The 22,405-nt window shown below is 38.4% G+C and overlaps 1 protein-coding gene across 6 annotated transcripts in view; it reads left to right on the top strand.

Annotated features, from left to right (window-relative positions):
- Positions 1-22,405, top strand: part of SLCO2B1 (solute carrier organic anion transporter family member 2B1) — a 490,516-nt gene that overhangs the window by 161,304 nt on the left and 306,807 nt on the right. The window contains exon 3 of one of the 6 annotated variants that reach the window (XM_053708763.1): positions 3,972-4,077. The exons of 3 other annotated variants lie outside the window; for them this stretch is intronic. The gene's annotated coding sequence lies outside the window, so the exon portion shown is untranslated. Of the gene's footprint in view, positions 1-3,971; positions 4,078-5,401; positions 5,683-22,405 lie in introns of those variants that run through there. 2 more of the 6 variants (XM_053708762.1, XM_053708766.1) reach the window with 2 other exon arrangements.

Below are 22,405 nucleotides of genomic sequence, written 5' to 3' on the forward strand. Positions count from 1 at the left end.
GGGTGATAAAAAACAAAGCTTGCTCTTTCAAGGCTATACACAAGCAGGGATCTGCAACCACAAATAACTGTATCACACTTCAATTCTGATGTAGCCGGATTTTAGTAGCTCCCAAGTAAAGGCCTCAGTAGTATGTGGTTAAGAAACGCTGGTGGCCCTCCCACGTGGCTATGCCACAGTTATACAATATGTTGTTATTTCCCAGTCATATTATGAATGCTGTGGGGGGCACCCTTAACTGTGTGTCCCAGGCTTAGGGCCTTCTTATTTATTCCAAGTCTCAATACTCCCAAGAGTCAGGGGGGCCCCAGTGCAATATAATGAACCAGCAAGGTGGCACTGAATCGTAGGGACTTTAAATCAGGCTGTACTAAAGGCTTACCAACCGCCTCCGTGAAAGTCGTCACCATCCATGTGTCCTCATTGGCCCGATAGTGCCTAGGTGTAGGCCAGGAAAGCCCCTTGCCAAGATTTGACCCAAATCCAGGTTGGGTGTCGATGCTTGTCTCTTAGGTGGCAACAAGGCGTGGGACGAGTCTGCAGGGCTTATCGCTGAGTTCCCCACCGATCTCCGGTACTGCAGTGCGTCCTGGGAGTCTGGATGTGCGAATGTGCTCCTCCGGGACCTCCTCCGATATTATCGCTACAAGCGGCACTTATAGCAGCCGCAGTAATCCCTTTTCTTGGCCGATCCACTATGTCCGCTTCGTCCCGCGGCAATGTACACAGCTCTGTTCCTCTCTACTTTAAGGCGCCAGTATGGCCGCCGTCACTCCCGCCAAGAGAGCCAATGTTCTTTACGGACCTCCGTGGGGGAAAGTTGTTCTATTTCCGCCTCTTCAGTGCCCAGACACGATGACTGTCAAGGGCAGTTAGGCTCGGGCAAAAAATTGAGGCTGAAATCTGCAAAAAACACTCAATTTAGGGGTAATGTGCGTGGAGCTCCACACACACGCTGCTGCTCTCAAGCTCGTCCCACCGGAAGTCTCTTGGTATCCCTTTTTGATAAATAATATGCACATATCCTTCACTTTTGTCATTTGAAATAGCTACTTTTGCCTGTTGTATCCTCACTTATATTGAAAATTTCAGTGCCTAAGTATTGGCTATATTAAAGCTATTATAAGTTTACTTCATCTGCCCTTCACTTAGCCAAGCAAAACTACTTCTCTTCTCTTATATCTTCTCACTCCTCAAACCCTAAACATCTCTTCTCCATTTTCATTTCTTTCCTCTGTATCCCCCTTTATGTGCCTTTAGTGCTCAAGACTTGGCAAACTACTTTTTCAACAAAACACTTACCATCCGAAGTAACATCCCACCACTAGACTGCAACCTTCCATCTCTGCCCCCGGTCACCCCCTCCACCACTCTCAGTACCTTCCCCCAACCACTCAGAATGAAGCAAGTTCCCTAATGTCTTCCTCACACCTCACTACCTGCCCACTTGACCCCATCCCTTCACATATAATACCTTCTCTGTCTTCTACCCTCACTCCAGCTCTCACTCACATATTCAACCGATTCCTTACTCCTGGTACATTTCCATCTTCATTCAAACATGCAAAGGTCACCCCCATCCTCAAAAATCCCTCCCAAGACCCCAATTCTCCTTCAAACTACCGACCCATATCACTGCTTCCGCTAGCTTCAAAAGTCCTGGAAAAACTAGTTTTTGATCGCCTAACCTACTTCCTGTCCTCCAACTCATTGCTTTACCCCCTGCAATCTGGCTACCGTCCCAAACACTCAACTGAGACTGACTCACCAAGGTTACTAACAATCTTCTTTCTGCTAAAAACAATGGCCACTACTCTATAGTTATCTTACTTGACCTGTCTGTTGCCTTTGACACTGTTGACCATCCCCTCCTCCTACGGACTCTCAGCTCCCTTGGGTTCTGTGACATCACCCTCTCCTGGATCCATTCTTATCTCTCTAATAGGTCCTTTTCTGTCTCATTTGCTGGCGACGACTCCTCTTCATTGCCTCTGTCTGTTGGAGTACCTCAAGGCTCTGTACTATTCTCTATCTATACTTCCTCACTGGGTAAACTTATCAGTAGCAATGGCTTCAACTATCACCTCTATGCTGATGATACTCAGATCTACGCTCTCCTTCTGTCCTTTCCCACATCATCAACTGCTTATCTGGCATTTCTTCCTGGATGGCCTCTCACCACCCATTTAATTCTACTACAGTTTCTAACTTTACTATCACTGTTAGCGACAACACTATCTCCCCATCAACCCAAGTCCGCTGCCTAGGAGTTAAACTTGACTCCAATATGTCCTTTATACTCCACATCCAATTGCTCTCTTCATCCTGTTGCAATATCTCCAAAATGCATACTTTTCTGAGTGCTGAAACTACTAAACAGCTAATCCATTCCCTAGTAATTTCCCGACTTGACTACTGTAATAACCTACTAACTGGCCTTCCTCTCTCCCGCTTCTCCCCCCTTCAATCCATCCTAAATGCCTCTGCTAAGCTAATCCACCTCTCCCGACGCTCTGTATCTGCTGCACCCCTCTGTGAGTCCTTTCACTTGCTCCCCATTCACAGCAGAATGTAATTCAAAATTCTCACTCTGACCTACACTACAAAGCCCTTACCAATGCAGCTCCCCCTATCTGTCCTCATTCATCAACAAATATACTCCAGCCCATCCCCTAAGATCCAACAACGATCTATTCCTTGCATCTTCTACCATCACCTCCTCTCATGCTAGACTACAGGACTTCTCCCGTGCGGCACCAACCCTCTGGAAGCACTTCTTCGAGCTGTCAGGCTTTCCCCCAACCTCTCCTTCTTTTAAACGCTCCCTAAAGAACTTCTTGTTCAGGGAAGTCTATCACCAAATCAGTAACAAATGAATTCCAGTTGCCTAACAGTTGCCCTCATCTAACTCCACACTAACATAATTCCCACCTTTGCGGTCCCCACCTCCTGTTTCTCCCCCTCCTACCCATCTAGATTGATGTTCTCCCGGGAACAGGGCCCCCAATTCCCCCTGTATTTGTTTGTTAAATTTTATCTGGTGTCACATATCGTACTGTCATTTTATCCTTGTTGCCCATGGACAGCGCTGCAGAATCTGTTGGTGCTTTATAAATAAAGAATGATAATAATAATAATAATAAACATGAAGCTGGAGAATTTACACTCTCTGTGAGTGGCGAGAGATACATTTTCAGTTGCACTTGTTTTTGGGCAATCAGACTAACATAAGATAAGAAGGCTATTTTAGATATAGAAAAAAAGATAAGGATGTTTGGTCTCCCTGCAAGCTCAGCCCATTCTAATCAGTTGAGGTTTCAACTAGCAAAGCAGCTACTTCAATGTCTCATACATTGCAGCTGATAGAACAAGTCATCAAAATCCCATTAAGAGAAAGACACTTTTACAGTACACTGTCCCTTTAAGTATCCCTTGATATGTTGAAGATTTCATCACTATTTATATATCTCAGATTCAGGGCTGGCTTACAAAGCTGAACCAATTCTTACAATATTAAAGCTTTCTGGCTTCAGATATAAACAAAACGGACTTTAGACTTGAAAACATTTATAACTATTTTTTATGTATAAACCACACCCATATGTCACTGCACTGAGATTACAAATGACTGCTCAGCTCGCTGGTTACAAAACATAGATTTCTCTCTATAAAATCAAAGCATTTAATTTAATGTTCCACCATAAAATTATTTCCCAACTTCAAATCAAGCAAATAAATCTAACTTTGTCAAAAGACAATTTATAGATTAGAAAAAACTCTAGAAAACAAACAATGAGTTATATAGTTACAGGTAAGAAATAAAATGCGGCTATCGTTACTTAAAGGGACAATATACACGGGTTTTTTTTGCATAAATGTTTTGTAGATCTATTTATATAGCCCATAAAGTTGTTTGTTTTTCTAAATGGATAGTTTTGCTTATTTTTAAATAACATTGCTCTGATTTTCAGACTCCTAACCAAGCCCCAAAGTTTTAGAAGAATACCGACGTATACTTACTCCAGCTTGCTCCTGTTTGTGTAAAGGGTCTTTTCATATGCAAAGGAAGGGGGAGGGGTGAGTGTCTGATATTTCCCACTTGCAGTGGGTGTTCCAGTAACCTTTTAGGCAACTTCTAAGTAAGTTTTTAAACGTTTTTTTACTGGATTTTTATATCAGTATCTGTGCATATTATTCTTTATAGTAGTGTCTTTTACATGCAGTTATATGAAAATTGGTGTATACTGTTCCTTTTAACTTGCCATAATTAACCAGAAAATGACCTGACAATTGTGTTCCCCCCATTACAGGGACATATTTTGACTTATGTCAACTAGCCTTGTGCCTACAGCCTTATGTTTTTGGGAAGGGGCTGGGGCAGAACAATTATAGGAGTAGTTTAAAGTTCCCCCTGTATAATGACTTGTCCTCCTAAGTGCCTCCCACTATAGTTTGTTAACTGAGTACACATAAAGGTGAATAATTCATTGCTGTTTTATTAATAGGTCTTTAGCATGGGGACTTATTGCTGGCCTCGCCTCTCTAGATTTTGAGTGTACTCCCCTTGTATAAGGTTTCTAGAGAAACCCCTTGGATAGTTCTATAGCATGATGCCCCTCTCATGCTCTTCGGGTTTTTATTTCCTCATATTATTAAAAATCAATTAAAACTGTTTGTCTGGTAGAAGCATATGACCCAGCAGATTTTATATGTGTCTGTGGGTGGAATTTCAGGTGGCAGCAGAATTTTCAGTGCCTAGGGCAGCACAAACACTAAATACAGCACTAAATACTCACTGATTAAGATAATAAATCAATACTGGATTCAATACTGGATTCAGTATCTGTAGCAAACCTTTGTAATATGAGAAATAAGAAGACGTTAAAGGGACAGAAAACCCCAACATTTTGTTTCATGATTTGGATAGAACATACAATTTTTAAACAACTTTCAAATGTGTTTCTGTTATCAACTTTGCTTTATCCTTTGCTGAAGGAACAGCATTGCACTTCTGGCAGCTAGCTGAACACATCTAGTTAGCCAATAACAAGAGACAAATGTGTGCAGGCACCAATCAGCAGCAGCTCCCACTAGTGAAGGATAAGTGCATATTATTTTTCAACAAGGGATACCAAGAGAATGAAGCACAAATAAAAAAATAAATAAAAGTGAATTTAAAATGACATGCTCTATCTGATTTTGCAAATTTATTTTTTTCTTTCCTATCCCTTTAAGAGATTTAGAACACTAAATCATGTTGTAATATTCCTCTGTTTGGTTTCACATACATTACTGATTCTAAAGGCACATTTGTATAGCATTTAATAGGGGATTATATTTGTTTATTTTATGTTATTTTCCTTTTGTTTATGTTGAAAACCTTCAATAAAAAGTTAAAACAATAAAAATAAAATACAAAGAATGTGGACACCCCTCTAGTTATGCTAAAAAAAAGGAATTATATAAGGATGAATTAGCTGTTGTGTGCAGGGGTTGGCCGAAAGGCTGTGAATGCTGCAGGTCTGGTTTACTTGCAGTGTAAAGGTTATAACACCTGGGGCTAAAACTGCAAACACAAGAAGTGTGTAGAGTTCATGAGTTTTCACAATACAGCGGGAGCGTGTAGTATCCTCTCTGGTGTCTTGTATTAAAGGAGAACTATTGTGGGACATAGGATATCTGGTAAGTGCTCTTGCTTCATATACTTGTATTGCTATTCTGTAGAGTACGTTTATTAAGCTGCATTTGCAGCTTTTCAGGCTATGCATGAGCGAGTCTGCAGACACAAATTTATTAAGCAGAAACTGCTTCTTTTGTGTCTCCTCAACCTCAGATGTAGCAAGATCAGTCACCCCAACAATCTCACATTCGGGGTGTTTGACCTTTCATGCTGTTCCTCAATTGTTTGCACAAGAGCATGGGGCATTGAACAAGAAAGCTCCTGTGCAATGTTAAAGGGACCTTAAACACTAAATGCATTTCATAGAGTTCCCCCTCTTATCATAGGAGCTGGCGTTATGGAACCTAGATTACAGTGCAGGTATCTGAAGGAGAGTCACTGTGCAAACAAGTCAACGCCGGAATGTAGTGAAACATAGATTTCATCATGGTGGCACCCATAGCTAGAGGGAGGCACATATAACATCAATACTTTGCTTATAACATGCATTTAGTGTATAATGTCCCTTTAAATGTTACCACATAATTCAGCATCGCAGTGGCGGTTGCAGGTGAATAGCTTCTCTGCTTGCAAACCTGTCTGTCTGCAATCATGATATATTTTACCCTATCTGTTAATTGGTGGTAAATGGTTAACTTTTATTGTTTAGAGAGAACGTACAATTAAAAAAAAAAAAACTTTATTTTTTTAATTCTGTTATCAAATGTATCTCTTCTCCTTGTAATTTTTTGTTGAAACGTATCTCTTTACTATGAGAGCATACAGAGGTAGGCTCAGGAATGTGCACGTGTCGAGCACTGGGCACTACCTTAGCCCTGCAGCTACCATTCAGGAGTTTAACTGTTTGTTTACCCCTTTTGTGGGGGATAAACACAATGTTAACTAGGTTCACTAATGCAAAAATCACAAAGTCTAATGAATTACAATTCCCTGTTAAATAACTGTGGCCATAGCTGCAGGTTGTTTATCATCCGTCTCTCCTAATGACGACAATAAAATTGTGCAAAGTTTACCAAGAAATTCCTGTTTTTATAACAGTCCTTTTTCAAACCTATTGTAAACAAGTTTTTCACAACAATCCTTATTCAATAATAATCCATCTTAAAATATAAATAATTACAATATTCAACATCACATAGCACACACTTATACATGCAGACACACACACACTACATAGCATACACTTATACAGGCAGATACACATACACACTACATAGCATACACTTATACATGCAGATACACACACTACATAGCATACACTTATACATGCAGATACACATACACACACTACATAGCTTACATTTACACATGCAGATACACACACACACACACACACTACATAGCATAAACTTATACATACAGATACACACACACAGTTATGGATACAGATAGACACACAAACTACATCATATATGGGTATCTGTAATTCATTGTATGGGGTCCTGGGGTTGGCAAGCACATTAGCTGGCAATCTGCGGCGGCCACTGTTCGTTACCCTGGCATTAGCACTGCTCATTGTATAAAACTGAAGGCATGCTAATATTATCACCAGGGGTTAGACATCATCACTACCAGAGGTAGGTTAGAGAGGTCACCATTACCTGTGGTCAGAGGGTATACAGCCTTCTTACTCCTGCTTAACCCACACACCATTCCTTTTCCACATGGAATCTAACAGGTGTCTAACCCTGTGAGAGCAAAGCCAGCTGATTCTGAGTATGGGCCCAACAGAATTTAAAAAAAAATAAAAAAATTGTAATGCCTGCGGCAAATCAGGACAGATGGCTAGCAACCCGGGACAGGGGGACAGACACCTAAAATCGGGACTGTCCTGCAAAAATCGGGACAGTTGGGGGGTATGCCACATCCAATTGCTCTCTTCATCCTGCCGCAACCACCTACGCAATATCTCCAAAATGCATTTCTTTCTGAGCGCTGAAACTACTAAACAGCTAATCCACATCCTGGTAATTGCCTGACTTGACTACTGTAATGACCTACTAACTTTTTTTTTTTATTGATAAAAAATGATAAAACATGACAAATCTTACTATAAATACTGATATGTTCAGAAATCAATATTTAGAGTTATGTGAAGTCCATAAGAAAAAAATAAATATTGCTTCTAATACTTGTTTACTCTATTTAGAAATTATTAGAATACAAAACTCTCTACATGGTTTATATGGCTCTTAGGGTGTTATTTCTTCTATCATCTTTTCCCATAACTTTCATTCTATATACTGGTCAATTTTACTATTTTTTATAAATTGCTATTCTTCATTTATCAGGTATAAATTAACTTTATCTATCCACATTCTTCATGTAGGTATAAAAGTCATCCTCCACTTTTTCAAGATAATATTTTTAGCACGGTTAAACATGATTTTTATTAAATATAAGCTTGTTTTTCCTATCTTACTATTCAAATCATTTAAAATGAATGAGAGGAAACTATTTAAATTGTGTTTATCATTTTTTTAAAATCTATTTATCTATTATCTAAATTTTTTATAACCAGAATCCTTTTATTTTTTGTTTGATACATCTTGTTGAGATTGATGACTTTGCTGTCATTTTGAAGATATTTTGCAAGGTTTTTAAATCTATAGGATAGCCTGATTCTGTTTGCCAATTTTGCAGATAATTTGCGAGTTCCTCAGTGTTACTATGTAATAGATCATAAGTCTTGGATAACTTAATTGCCTGGTGCACATATTCTCAAATTTTGTCAAAGGTCTTGATAGCCTATTTTTGTTTTTCTTGAAATAAATAAAATAAAACGTCTGTGAAGAGGTATACCACTCTGCTAGGCTACCGAGGCCTTTCTCTTTAAAGGGATATAATACACTAGATTTTTCATTGCATACATGTTTTGTAGATTATCCATTTATATAGCCCATCTGGGTGTGGTTTTTTAAAAATGTGTAGTTTTGCTTATTTTTAAATAACATTGTGCTGATTTTCAGACTCCTAATCAAGCCCCAAAGTTTTAGATGTATATTGAAGTTTACCGACCCCTGTCTGCTCCTGTTTGTATAATGGGTCTTTCATATGCAAGGGAGGGGGGAGGTTCTGCTATCAGCCCATTTCAGTGGGTGTCCCAGGAAAATCTCATTAACAGTGTTAAATTGGGAGCTTCTTAGTAAGTTTTTTAAAAGTTTTTACACTGTATTTTTATATAAGTATCTGTGCATATTATTCTTTGTAGTAGTGTCTATTACATGCAGTTAAATGTAAATTGGTCTATACTGCCCCTTTAAAGGGACAGTCAACTCAATGTTTTTATTGTTTTCAAAGGCAGATAATTCCTTTATTACCCATTCCCCAGTTTTGCATAACTAACACTGTTATATTAATACACTTTTTAACCTCTGTGATTACCTTGTTTCTAAGCATCTTCTGACTGCCCCATATCACATGACTATTGACTTGTATTTAAGCCAATTAGTGCTGTGTTGTTAGAATCCACGGGCGTCAGCACAATGCTATCTATATGGCTCACATGAACTAGCTTCCCCTGATGTGAAAAGCAAATACAAAAGCATGTGATCATGGCGCTGTCTTTAGGGACTTAGAAACAGACAGAGATTTAGAGGTTTAATGGTTTAATATAACAATGTTGGTTGTGCAAAACTGGGGAATAGGCAATAAAGGCATTATCTATCTTTTTAAACAATAATCATTTTGGTGTTGACTTTCCCTTTAAGTATTTCTCGTGTAAGAAGATTTCCTTTATCTGTTATGTCTACTATCTTAATGATTTTGCCATACTGTTCCTTTTTAAAGGGACAGTCTATACAATAATTGTTATTGTTTAAAAAGATAGACAATGCCTTTACTACCCATTCCCCAGCTTTGCACAACCGACATTGTTAGATTAATAAAGTTTATAACATTTAAACCTCTACATTTCTGTCTGTTTCAAAGGCTCTCTTGACAGCGTCTTAATCACATGCTTTTGTATATGGTTTTTACGAAAGGCGACTGAACTGATGTCGCCATATAGATAACATTGTGCTCACGCCCGGGAAGTTATTTAACAGTTAGATTTTAAATAGTCACAGTCATGTGATCAGGGGGTTGTCAGAAGATGCTTAAATACAAGGTAATCACATAGGTAAAAAGTATATTAATATAACTGTGTTGGTTGTACAAAACTGGAGAATGGGTAATAAAGGGATTATCTATCTTTTAAAGCAATATATAGGGTCAAGAGGATATTGAAAATTTATATTCCTTACCCTATTTTAATGTCTTGGATCATATCGTTCTGTATAATATGGGCAGCTATTATTTCCATACATAATATAAATAATCTTGGAGATAAGGGACAGCCTTGTCTTGTGCCATTAGAAACTGTAAATGTGTTAGATATGTCCCAATTTATTTTTATCTTTACTGTTGGTTTATAATATAGTGACATAATTATGTTAATCAATTGTGGTACAAAATCAAAAAAGTTAAGAATTTTTTTCATGAAAGTCCAGCTAATTCGATCAAAAGCTTTTTCTACATCCTCAAAAATGATGGAGAGGGAAAGATTCTCTTTTTGTGCATATTCAATTAGATGAATATTTTAATTGTATTATCTCTGGCTTCTTTGTCTCTGACAATGCTCACTCACCTGGTGCTAACTGTTGTGAGCGAGTGATATTGGGTTTTTGCACACAACGGACATAGCAACAGATAGCTCAGCTGCCGGACAGATAGCTCAGCATGCTAAGGCACTGTGGCTGAGCTCTGTAGCAACCAAAGGGTTGCAGGTTTGATCCCCAGAGAGGTCCATTCAGCCTTTCATCCTTCCAAGTTTGATAAAATGAGCAGTGCCTTGAGACCCTTACGGGTGATAAGCCGCACTTTACAAGTACCACATACATACATACATACAGCAATCTTATTACTAGTTGAAAGTAAAAGCGATTGCATAGTGTAAAAAAGTTTCCCTTAACACAACATAAAATTACAGTTACACTCATATCAATATTAGATTTATGTATATATATATATATATATATATATATATATATATATATATATATATATATATATATATATATATATATATATATATATATGTAGTAAACACACTCTGTAATCCCGCTACTCCAGAAAGAGGACTTGAGATATTTGTTTAAAAAAATCAAAATGTATTCATCACAAAAGTTAAAAGTTTCACAACAGTCACAGGCCTGCAACAAGATGTTCAGGACTAAAAATAGCCAAACATGTTTCGGGCCAGATCTCAGCCCTTGTTCACTGGCATAGTTTGTGTCCACACCTACTAGTACTATTTAAAGGTAAGGAGTTAAGATAATTGCAGGCACCTGTATCTTATAAAAACTTAGTTCAAGCAAAAAACTTTATATTTAGTATATTTGAAAAACAATGCATACTAATATTTAAACTTCATTTTTGAAATACATCTTTTATCTACAATCAACTCAAATGTTTCCTTTGTCAAAATTATATCTACAAAGGAAGAATTTTATTAAAGATTCAATAAAATAAATCTACATCCATAATGGAGTTTAGACCAGAAGGGTGCTTGGTTTTTAAATTAAATATCCAAAACACTTCCCTCTGGTCCAAACGTCTCTCCCTGTCTCCCCCTCTTCTATGTCTTGGCACATGGTCTATGCCTTGTATAGTCAATAATGAATCGTCTGAATTATGTTCCTGCCTAAAGTGTTTCGCTATTGGGGTAGTACAATCTGGATTTCCTATGTCCCTCAAATGTTGGAGGGCCCTGTCACGTAGGGCACGTTTTGTGCGCCCCACGTACTGTTTCTTACATATATATAATTTTTTTTAATTTATAAGGGGTATAAGGTATATGGTATATAACAAGGTGTTTCACTGGAAATGGCTATAATATATATATATATATATATATATATATATATATATATATATATATATATATATATATATTTATATATATATATATATATATATATACATACATATACATGTATGTATACATATATATACATACATATACATATATATATAAATATATATAAAGAGCTAACAGTGAGTGCACAGAAATAAACCGCAGAAACTCAAAGTTGAAACCAAGGGCCACATCAGTGCCTCTCCCGACACAGGACAGACCAGTCAAACAAAAAGTTTGCAGTCCAAATGTAAGCAATCCAAAAGTTTCCCTTTACGTGGTGTACAAACAAGGTGAGGTGAAGTAAAGTTCCACAAAAGAAGAGTACAAGAGCGTTAGACTTAAAACTTAAAACATAACCTTTATTGGCTAGTCATAAAAATAGGACATACAAGATGTCAAGACAAAATTGAGGTAGGGGCACCTCTGGCTGGCAGGCTTACGTGTTTCGGCAACGCTGTAATCATAGCATACTGAAGCCAGCCACAGGTGTACAATATATACACAATTACAGCACCGTCATTGGTTAAAAACATATTGCATAAAACAACAACACGCCCAGTGTGCTTTAACCCTATATATACAGGAGAGAACTATACTAAAGAAAACATATATAAATAGTATGGCCATGGAAATTAAATTACAAAAAACAAACAAACACACCTTGCATATACAGGTGTTATATAACATGCAAGTGTTTTCCTCTCGCAAAGGTATAAACAATTGCCAAGAGTACATCACTATATATGTAAGTGGAAAGATATAAAAGAATGTCCAAGTACCCCATAAGTTCAATACACAAATGAATATGACATTAAATTGAAAGGGGAGGACTCAAACAATAGGTGAATCCTCTATAAGGACATATCAGTTATATCTAAAACAGAACACATATATGTACATAAATATACACAACCTAGGTATATATAAATATACGCACTTACGCATAGAAACACAAACTCATATAGAGTGGATTGAATGTATATAGATATATGTAGTTCATGCAATAGTGGACAAAATAGATATAACGCATCAGATAGAGAGGGGGATAAAACATAAAGAAGTCTCATTCCTAGTCCTCCTACTTGATATATTATTAAATAGTGAACATCAAAAAGGTATAAGAGGAGGTCATCGGTGTACAAGAGAGAGGTGCCATGGAGAGTGCCACATATGAAGAGGAATAAAGGGAAAATTCACTCCCAATAATTAATAAGGTTAAACTCAGAGTTAAGTCCATGTGGTACTCTAGTTTCCAATTTAAAAACCCATAGCATCTCTCTCTTACGCAGCATAACATCCTGATCACCCCCTCTCTTGGAACGGGGTATCATATCTATAGGTTGCCAAGAAAAACACGACAGGTCCTTATTGTGAATCTGGGCAAAATTATGTACTAAGGGGGTAGTTGCCTTACCCACTCTGATGGTGGATAAGGGCTCGCTAACCCTAGACCTAATGTCCCTTGTGGTAAGCCCTACATATTGCTTACCACATTTTGTGCAGGTAATACAGTATATAACATACACTGAAGTACAGTTGAGGCAGAATACCCTGCCTGTTCCAGTAGAGTGAAATTGGTCTGACACAATCAAGTAATCACATGCTCCACATCTGGAGCTACCACATTTATAAGAGCCCTTACTGGTAAGCCATGCACTACCTTGAGAGATGGGCTTTTTGAGAACAGTAGGAGATAAGATATTACCCAATGTTCGATTTCTATGATATGAACATCTTAACCCTTCCTCAACACAATGTATAAGTCTATTGTCAGCTATCAACATTTTAAAATGATGCTTGACGATTTTGCAGATCTCTTCATATTGTGAGCTATACTCTGTCACAAATGTTACACCTTTATGTACTTTCTTATTATCTTGTTTTTATCCTAAAGAAGGTCTGATTTACTTTGTTTATTGACCTCCCTCTGTGCCCTAGCTACAATTTTCTTAGGATAACCTCTCTGGATAAGACGTCTTCTGACTTCTTCCATCTGGGTTTCACTATCTCTGGCATCGGAACAGTTCCGTTTAGCTCTAATGAGCTGCCCTTTGGCAATTGCATAAGGCACATGCTTTGGGTGATAACTCCTAGTGTGTAATAAAGAGTTACCCGATATAAACTTCCTGAAAAGATTTGTTTCTCACTAGTAAATTTTAGGCCTACATCATTGACGTTAAGATCTTTAACAGACTCCTCCAAATCACTTAGACTGCCATCGTAAATAAGGATCAAATCGTCGATAAATCGACGATAGAAAACAATACAATAACAGTATGGGTTGTTATCTCCAAAGATGTGGGACAGCTCCCACCAACCCATAAAGAGGTTGGCACTTGCAGGACAAATTCACTTTTAGGGAGAAGACACAATACACCCTAACTCCAGTCAGTCTACACAATGGGTTACTACTAATCTTAACACTAATTTGTCCTTTCCTGAATCTTGTGACCTGGTCTCTCCTAACACTCTCCTTAATGAAGGGGATGCTTTGGATATTTCATCTAACACTAATTGTGTGAGAGGTTTGAAGCCACCCTCAAGGTTTTACCCCATACATACTAGGGGTCGTATTGTGCTTCTACAAGAGAGTGGAAAGTGATCTCAGGTCACTTGCCAGCCATACAGGAAAATCTACTGAGAATTTAGATAGGGCTGAGAAAGAGGCTCTGGTACAACTGGCTAATAACCTGGATATTGTTATACGTAATGCTGATAAGGGAGGCTCAGTGGTGGTTCTTAATAGAATTGATTATATCAATGAAGCATTACGCCAGTTAGAAGATAACCATTGTTATACTGAGTTGTCTGCCAAACATACTTGTCGCTTTCAAAGGGAGTTGATGCACTTTCTGAATGAGGGTGTGGAAAATGGATTTATTGACCGAGATACATCTATGTGGAACATCCTGTTACTTCAGTATTCCACCACCTCACGAAGGTGCACAAATTTCTTCAGAATGTTAAAGGTCGTCCGATTGTTAGCGGCATAGGCTCCCTTTTTGAACACCTTTCCCAATGGTTGGACATGGTGCTACATCCCTTTGTGGAAGCTCTATCTAGCTTCCTTAGAGACACTAAACATCTAATGAACCTGGTGGATGATGTAGTTTGGAAAGATGGCATGTACATATGGGCTACTATAGACGTAACAGCCCTTTACTCCTCAATTCCACACAATAGAGGGATGGAAGCATTAGCATTTTTTCTCCAAAACTGGTCTACATTTTCAACAGGTTTCCAAGAATTTGTCCTGCAGGTGTCTTTGTTTTTGCTAAAACATAACTTTTTTGAGTTTGAAGGCACCTTTTATCTCCAGGGATAAGAGACAGCGATGGTGGCAAAGTTAGCCCCCTCCTATGCCAACCTCTTTATGGGTTGGTGGGAGCTGTCCCACATCTTTGGAGATAAAAACCCATACCATAATTGTATTGTTTTCTATCGTCGATTTATCAATGATTTGATCCTTATTTGGGATGGCAGTCTAAGTGATTTGGAGGAGTTTGTTAAAGATCTTAACGTCAATGACGTAGGCCTACAATTTACTAGTGAGATTCAACAAAACAACATTAATTTCCTAGATGTGGTGTTGAGTGGTAGCCAAGATGGCTCAGTAAAAACACATCTTTTCAGGAAGTCTATATCGGGTAACTCTTTATTACACGCTAGGAGTTGTCACCCAAAGCAATTGCCAAAGGGCAGCTCATTAGAACTAAATGGAACTGTTCCGATGCCAGAGATAGTGAAACCCAGATAGTGAAACCCAGAAGAAGTCAGAAGATGTCTTATCCAGAGAGGTTATCCTAAGAATATTGTAGCTAGGGCACAGAGGGAGGTCAATAAACAAAGTAAATAATACCTTCTTAAGGATAAAAAACAAGCTAATAAGAAAGTACATAAAGGTGTAACATTTGTGACACAGTATAGCTCACAATATGAAGAGATCTGCAAAATCGTCAAGCATCATTTTAAAATGTTGATAGCTGACGATAGACTTATACATTGTGTTGAGGAAGGGTTAAGATGTTCATATCGTAGAAATCGAACATTGGGTAATATCTTATCTCCTACTGTTCTCAAAAAGCCCATCTCTCAAGGTAGTGCATGGCTTACCCGTAAGGGCTCTTATAAATGTGGTAGCTCCAGATGTGGAGCATGTGATTACTTGATTGTGTCAGACCAATTTCACTCTACTGGAACAGGCAGGGTGTATGACATAAATTTCTGCCTCAACTGTACTTCAGTGTATGTTATATACTGTATTACCTGCACAAAATGTGGTAAGCAATATGTAGATCTCACCACAAGGGACATTAGGTCTAGGGTTAGAGAGCACTTATCCACCATCAGAGTGGGTAAGGCAACTACCCCCTTAGTACATAATTTTGCCCAGATTCACAATAAGGACCTGTCGTGTTTTTCTTGGCAACCTATAGATATGATTTCCAAGTTCCAAGAGAGGGGGTGATTGGGATGTCATGCTGCGTAAGAGAGAGATGCTATGGATTTTTAAATTGGAAACTAGAGTGCCACAGGGACTTAACTCTGAGTTTGACCTTATTAATTATTGGGAGTGAATTTTCCCTTTATTCCTTCATATGTGGCACTCTCCATGGCACCTCTCTCTTGTACACCAATGACCTCCCCTTATACCTTTTTGATGTTCACTATTTAATAATGTATCAACTAGGAGGACTAGGAATGAGATTCAGTTCTTTATGTTTTATCCCCCTCTCTATCTGATGCGTTATATCTTTTTAGTCCACTATTGCATGAACTATATATATCTATATACTCTATATGAGTTTGTGTTTCTATGCGTAGGTGCGTATATTTATATATACCTAGGTTGTGTATATTTATGTACATATATGTGTTCTGTTTTAGATATAACTGATATGTCCTTATAGAGGATTCACCTATTGTTTGAGTCCCCCCTTTCAATTTAATGTCATATTCATTTGTGTATTGAACTTATGGGGTACTTGGACATTCTGTTTTTATATCTTTCCACTTACATATATAGTGATGTACTCTTGGCAATTGTTTATACCTTTGCGAGAGGAGAACACTTGCATGTTATATAACACCTGTATATGCAAGGTTTGTTTGTTTGTTTTTTGTAATTTAATTTCCATGGCCATACTATTTATATATGTTTTCTTTAGTATAGTTCTCTCCTGTATATATAGGGTTAAAGCACACTGGGCGTGTTGTTGTTTTATGCAATATGTTTTTAACCAATGATGGTGCTGTAATTGTGTATATATTGTACACCTGTGGCTGGCTTCAGTATGCTATGATTACGGATTTGCTGAAACACGTAAGCCTGCCAGCCAGAGGTGCCCCTACCCCTAGCAGTGATCAAGTGCGTGAAGCACGAAACTTTGCTGTTTTTTGCACCTGTTCTTTTACTTGTATTTTGCACAACTGTGCTGACCACTTTTTACATATTTGCATGTTTTTAATCATGTTGGAATAAAGCTGAACTTTTAACTTTTTTCTGGGCTTGGAGCGCTGTTTTTTTGTTCCCTCTCTGGATTTCCTGTGATCATGGGTGTGTGTGCAGACACACAGGGAACTATGGCTGCCGTCTGGAATCTACTATAAAAGATAGAGTTATCCCACTGTGGCAATTAACTTTATACCCTCTCTCTATTTTGTGCCTAACTCACACCTTTAAAGAATCATCTAACAACCCCAAGGGTGCTCCGTTGTGCAGGTTTGTTTGTTACTTTCCATACTATTTATATATTTAGTATAGTTCTCTCCTGTATATATAGCGTTAAAGCACACTGGGCGTGTTGTTGTTTTAAGCAATATGTTTGTAACCAATGACGTTGCTGTAATTGTGTATATATTGTACACCTGTGGCTGGCTTCAGTATGCTATGATTACGGCTTTGCCAAAACGCGTAAGCCTGCCAGCCAGAGGTGCCCCTACCTCAATTTTGTCTTGACATCTTGTATGTCCTATTTGTATGACTAGCCAATAAAGGTTATGTTTTAAGTTTTAAGTCTAACGCTCTTGTACTCTTCTTTTGTGGAACTGTCTATTGCCTGTGAGAGCGTTAGCACCCTGCCACGTCCCTTTGTTAACTCCAGGAGGCTATGGGTATTTGCACTTAGTGATACCTGAATTATGGAGACTGCGCTGACACCTGAGAAAAGCAAGCTACGTTGAATCAAAGTGGATCGATATTGACAGCGGTGGTTCCCTACCTATTGCCTTGCTGGAGGAAGCTTTTGTGTGACATCATTTGTGTCACTCTGGTTTGGCGTTGGTACATGCCCTCTCTGTGAAAGACCCGGTGGAGTTCTAGCAGCCGTACATGGACACATCACGCACTGAAGGTGCCTCGAAAGGAACCAGCCCCGTTTTGTATCAATATACGGATGGACATTCCCTCCCAGAACTTTACCTAGACCCGTGAGTTATCGGAACTTTGTAAGGAGGAGGTGAGGTATACCGTTTTAGCTCACATGTTATGTCAGTGACTTTTGTCTCTCCACGTATATATTTGACATACATTTGCTTTTTCTAGAGCTCTGAGGATCTGGGACTTTTTGGTGTGCCTTTCTTTACTCCTAGCTATCCTGTATTTTAACACCTTTACATAGCAAGTGTTAATATTGAGTTGGGACATTTTTTTAGATTCCATTTTGGTTTGTTTTTTCCCCCCCTTCACTCTTGTTTGGCATGAGGTGAAGTAAAGTTCATATTGGAAGGCACATATGAAGCACTTTAGACGGAGCAATATAAAAAGTTCATACCTTTATTTCATTGTGTAAGAAACACACAGCATTCACAAGCTTAGTGATTACCAGGAGACGCAGGTGCTAACAGAGGGTGACGTCATCTGACATGTTTCACACCTTACTGGCGCTTTGTCAAAGATGTAAAGTGGGAGGTGTGATGGCTACTTATAATCTTATTGGATTATGGTCCGCCTCCCTACTACAGGGGGATCACCTGTATTTACGTATCTCAGTGTACATAACAAATATGCAACATAATTAGACAATATTAAAAACACTGTGTATGCTGTAACTAATGTAGCGGCTTAAAATCAAACAGCCCTAACAAGGATGTTTCAAATAGTATATAATATAACTAATTACATATTGACAAATGCGACCCGAGCAGTATTAGTTATTCGTGTAGAAATCATACATAGCATATTATATTGGAACACAATTCTCTAGCAGTGCTCGTTTTGGATAACTTGATATCCATCACATAAAGTTCTCACTAAATTATATTGCTCAGGTCGCTTACTGTCAAAAATGAAATGGAAGCCGCTGTCTTAGTAACTACATAACTACATAAAAGCAAACAATACTTCACACCAATCATCTGTATACTAAACCAAGTGAGTTACCTACACTAATATTTTTATGTTTAACTTCGACCTTGTGGACAACAGTCATAAACATGCTGTATTTTGTTTGTTTCATTCACTATGGCCTCTATTTATCAAGCTGTCTACTTACCTGAATTCTATGGCCCCAATACGCTCGCCTAAGTTCGCCTAACATCGCTGCCGCAGACCTGAATACGTTCGCCAAATTTATCAAGAAAGCTGTCAAAAAGCAGCGCACCAAGTATGGGGCGATGAGCAGCAGACTGTTGTTAACTAACAGTCATCGATCTCGCTGCTCTTCGGCTTATTCACAGTTTTCTTGCTATACTGTCACTAAGCACCCACACTATACTATACAGTTTTACCCTCTAAACCGCCGCTCCCGGAGCCCCCCGCAATTAAATAAACTTATTAACCCCTAAACCGCCACTCCTGGACCCTGCCGCAACTATATTAAATATATTAACCCCTAAACCGCCGCTCCCGGACCCCGCCGCCACCTACATTATACCTATTTACCCGTAATCTGCCGCCCCCTATACCGCCGCCACCTACTTAAAGTTATTAACCCCTATCCTGCCGATCCCGGACCCCGCCACAACTAAATAAATTGTTTAACCACTAAACCGCCGCTCCCGGAGCCCGCCGCAACTAAATAAAATGTTTAATCCCTAAACCGCCGCTCCCGGAGCCCGCCGCCACCTACATTATACGTAATAACCCCTATCCTGCCCCCACTACACTGCCGTCACTATAATAAAGTTATTAACCCCTAAACCTAAGTCTAACCCTAACCCTAACACCCCCTAACTTAAATATAATTTAAATAAATCTAAATAAATATTACTATTATTAACTAAATTATTCCTATTTAAAACTAAATACTTACCTGTAAAATAAACCCTAAGATAGCTACAATATAATTAATAATTACATTGTAGCTATTTTAGGATTTATTTTTATTTTACAGGCGACTTTGTATTTATTTTAAATAGGTACAATAGTTATTAAATAGTTATTAACTATTTAATAGCTACCTAGTTAAAATAAGTACAAATTTACCTGTAAAATAAAACCTAACCTAAGTTACAATTACACCTAACACTACACCATAATTAAATGAATTCCCTAAATTAACTACAATTAAATAAAACTAACTAAAGTACAACAAAAAAAACCACTAAATTAAAGAAAATAAAAAAATAATTACAATAATTTTAAACTAATTACACCTACTCTAATCCCCCTAATAAAATAAAAAAGCCCCCCAAAATAATACAATTCTCTACCCTATACTAAATAACAAATAGCCCTTAAAAGGGCCTTTTGCTGGCATTGCCCCAAAGTAATCAGCTCTTTTACCTGTAAAAAAAGAAATACAACCCCCCAACATTACAACCCACCACCCACACACCCAACCCTACTCTAAAACCCACCCAAACCCCCCTTAAAAAAACCTAACACTAACCCCCTGAAGATCACCCTACCTTGAGATGTCTTCACCCAGCCAGGCACAAGTGGACCTCCAGACGGGAAGAAGACTCCATCCAGGCTGCATCTTCTATCTTCATATATCCGGAGCGGAGCGGGTCCATCTTCAAGCCATCCAACGCGGAGCATCCTCTTCCATCGACGTCCTAACAAAGAATGAAGGTTCCTTTAAATTACGTCATCCAAGATGGCGTCCCTTGAATTCCCATTGGCTGATAGGATTTTATCAGCCAATCGGAATTAAGGTAGGAAAAATTCTATTGGCTGATGCAATCAGTCAATAGGATTGAAATTCAATCCTATTGGCTAATCCAATCAGCCAATAGGATTGAGCTTGCATTCTATTGGCTGTTACAATCAGCCAATAGAATGCAAGCTCAATTCTATTGGCTGATTGCATCAACCAATAGGATTTTCCTACCTTAATTCCGATTGGCTGATAGAATCCTATCAGCCAATCAGAATTCAAGGGACGCCATCTTGGATGACGTCATTTAAAGGAACCTTCATTCTTCGTTAGGACGTCGATGGAAGAGGATGCTCCGCGTCAGATGGATTGAAGATGGACCCGCTCTGCTCCGGATGGATGAAGATAGAAAATGCTGTCTGGATGAAGACTTCTGCCGGTCTGGAGGTCCTCTTCTACCCGGATCAGATGAAGACTTCTGCCGGTCTGGAGGTCCACTTGTGCCCGGCTGGGTGAAGACGTCTCAAGGTAGGGTGATCTTCAAGGGGGTAGTGTTAGCTTTTTTTAAGGGGGGTTTGGGTGGGTTTTAGAGTAGGGTTGGGTGTTTGGGTGGTGGGTTTTAATGTTGGGGAGGTTGTATTTCTTTTTTACAGGTAAAAGAGCTGATTACTTTGGGGCAAATGGCAATGCAAAAGGCCCTTTTAAGGGCTATTTGTAATTTAGTATAAGGTATGTAATTTTATTATTTTGGGGGGCTTTTTTATTTTATTAGGGGGCTTAGATTAGGTGTAATTAGTTTAAAATTCTTGTAATTATTTTTTTATTTTCTGTAATTTAGTGTTTTTTTTGTACTTTATTTTATTTTATTTAATTGTAGGTAATTGTAGGTAATTAATTTAATTTATTTAATTGTAGTGTAGTGTTAGGTGTAATTGTAACTTAGGTTAGGATTTATTTTACAGGTAATTTTGTATTTATTTTAGCTAGGTAGTTATTATATAGTTAATAACTATTTAATAACTTTTGTACCTAGTTAAAATAAATACAATGTTGCCTCTAAAATAAAAAAAAATCCTAAAATAGCTACAATTTAACTATTAGTTATATTGTAGCTATCTTAGGGTTTATTTTACAGGTATTTAGTTTTAAATAGGAATAATTTATTTAATTATAGGAATATTTATTTAGATTAATTTAAATAATATTTAAGTTGGGGGGGTATTAGGGTTAGGGTTAGACTTAGGTTTAGGGTTTAATAAAATTAATATAGTGGCGGCGGTGTAGGGGGGGCAGATTAGTGGTTAATAAATATAATGTAGGTGGCGGTGGGGTCCGCGAGCGGTGGTTTAGGGGTTAATAACTTTATTTAGTTGAGGCGGGTTCCGGAAGCGGCGGTTTAGGGGTTAATAAGTATAATGTACGTGGCGGCGGTGTCAGGGCGGCAGATTAGGGGTTAATAAGTATAATGTAGGTGGCGGCGGTGTAGGGGGGGCAGATTAGGGGTGTTTAGACTCGGGGTACATGTTAGGGTTTTAGGTGTAGAAATTTCCCATAGGAATCAATGGGATATCGGGCAGCAGCGAACATGAGCTCTCGCTGCTTTCAGACTACCATTGATTCCTATGGCATCCGCCAGATTGAAAACCAGCTACGCTGGGCCGGAAAAGTGGCGAGCGTACCTGCTAGTTCTTTGATAACTAGCAAAAGTAGTCAGATTGTGCCGAACTTGCGTTCAGAACATCTGGAGTGACATAAGCATCGATCTGTGTCAGACTGAGTCCGGCG

This window comes from Bombina bombina, chromosome 3, assembly GCF_027579735.1.
Source record: "Bombina bombina isolate aBomBom1 chromosome 3, aBomBom1.pri, whole genome shotgun sequence".
NCBI classification, from domain to species: domain Eukaryota; kingdom Metazoa; phylum Chordata; class Amphibia; order Anura; family Bombinatoridae; genus Bombina; species Bombina bombina.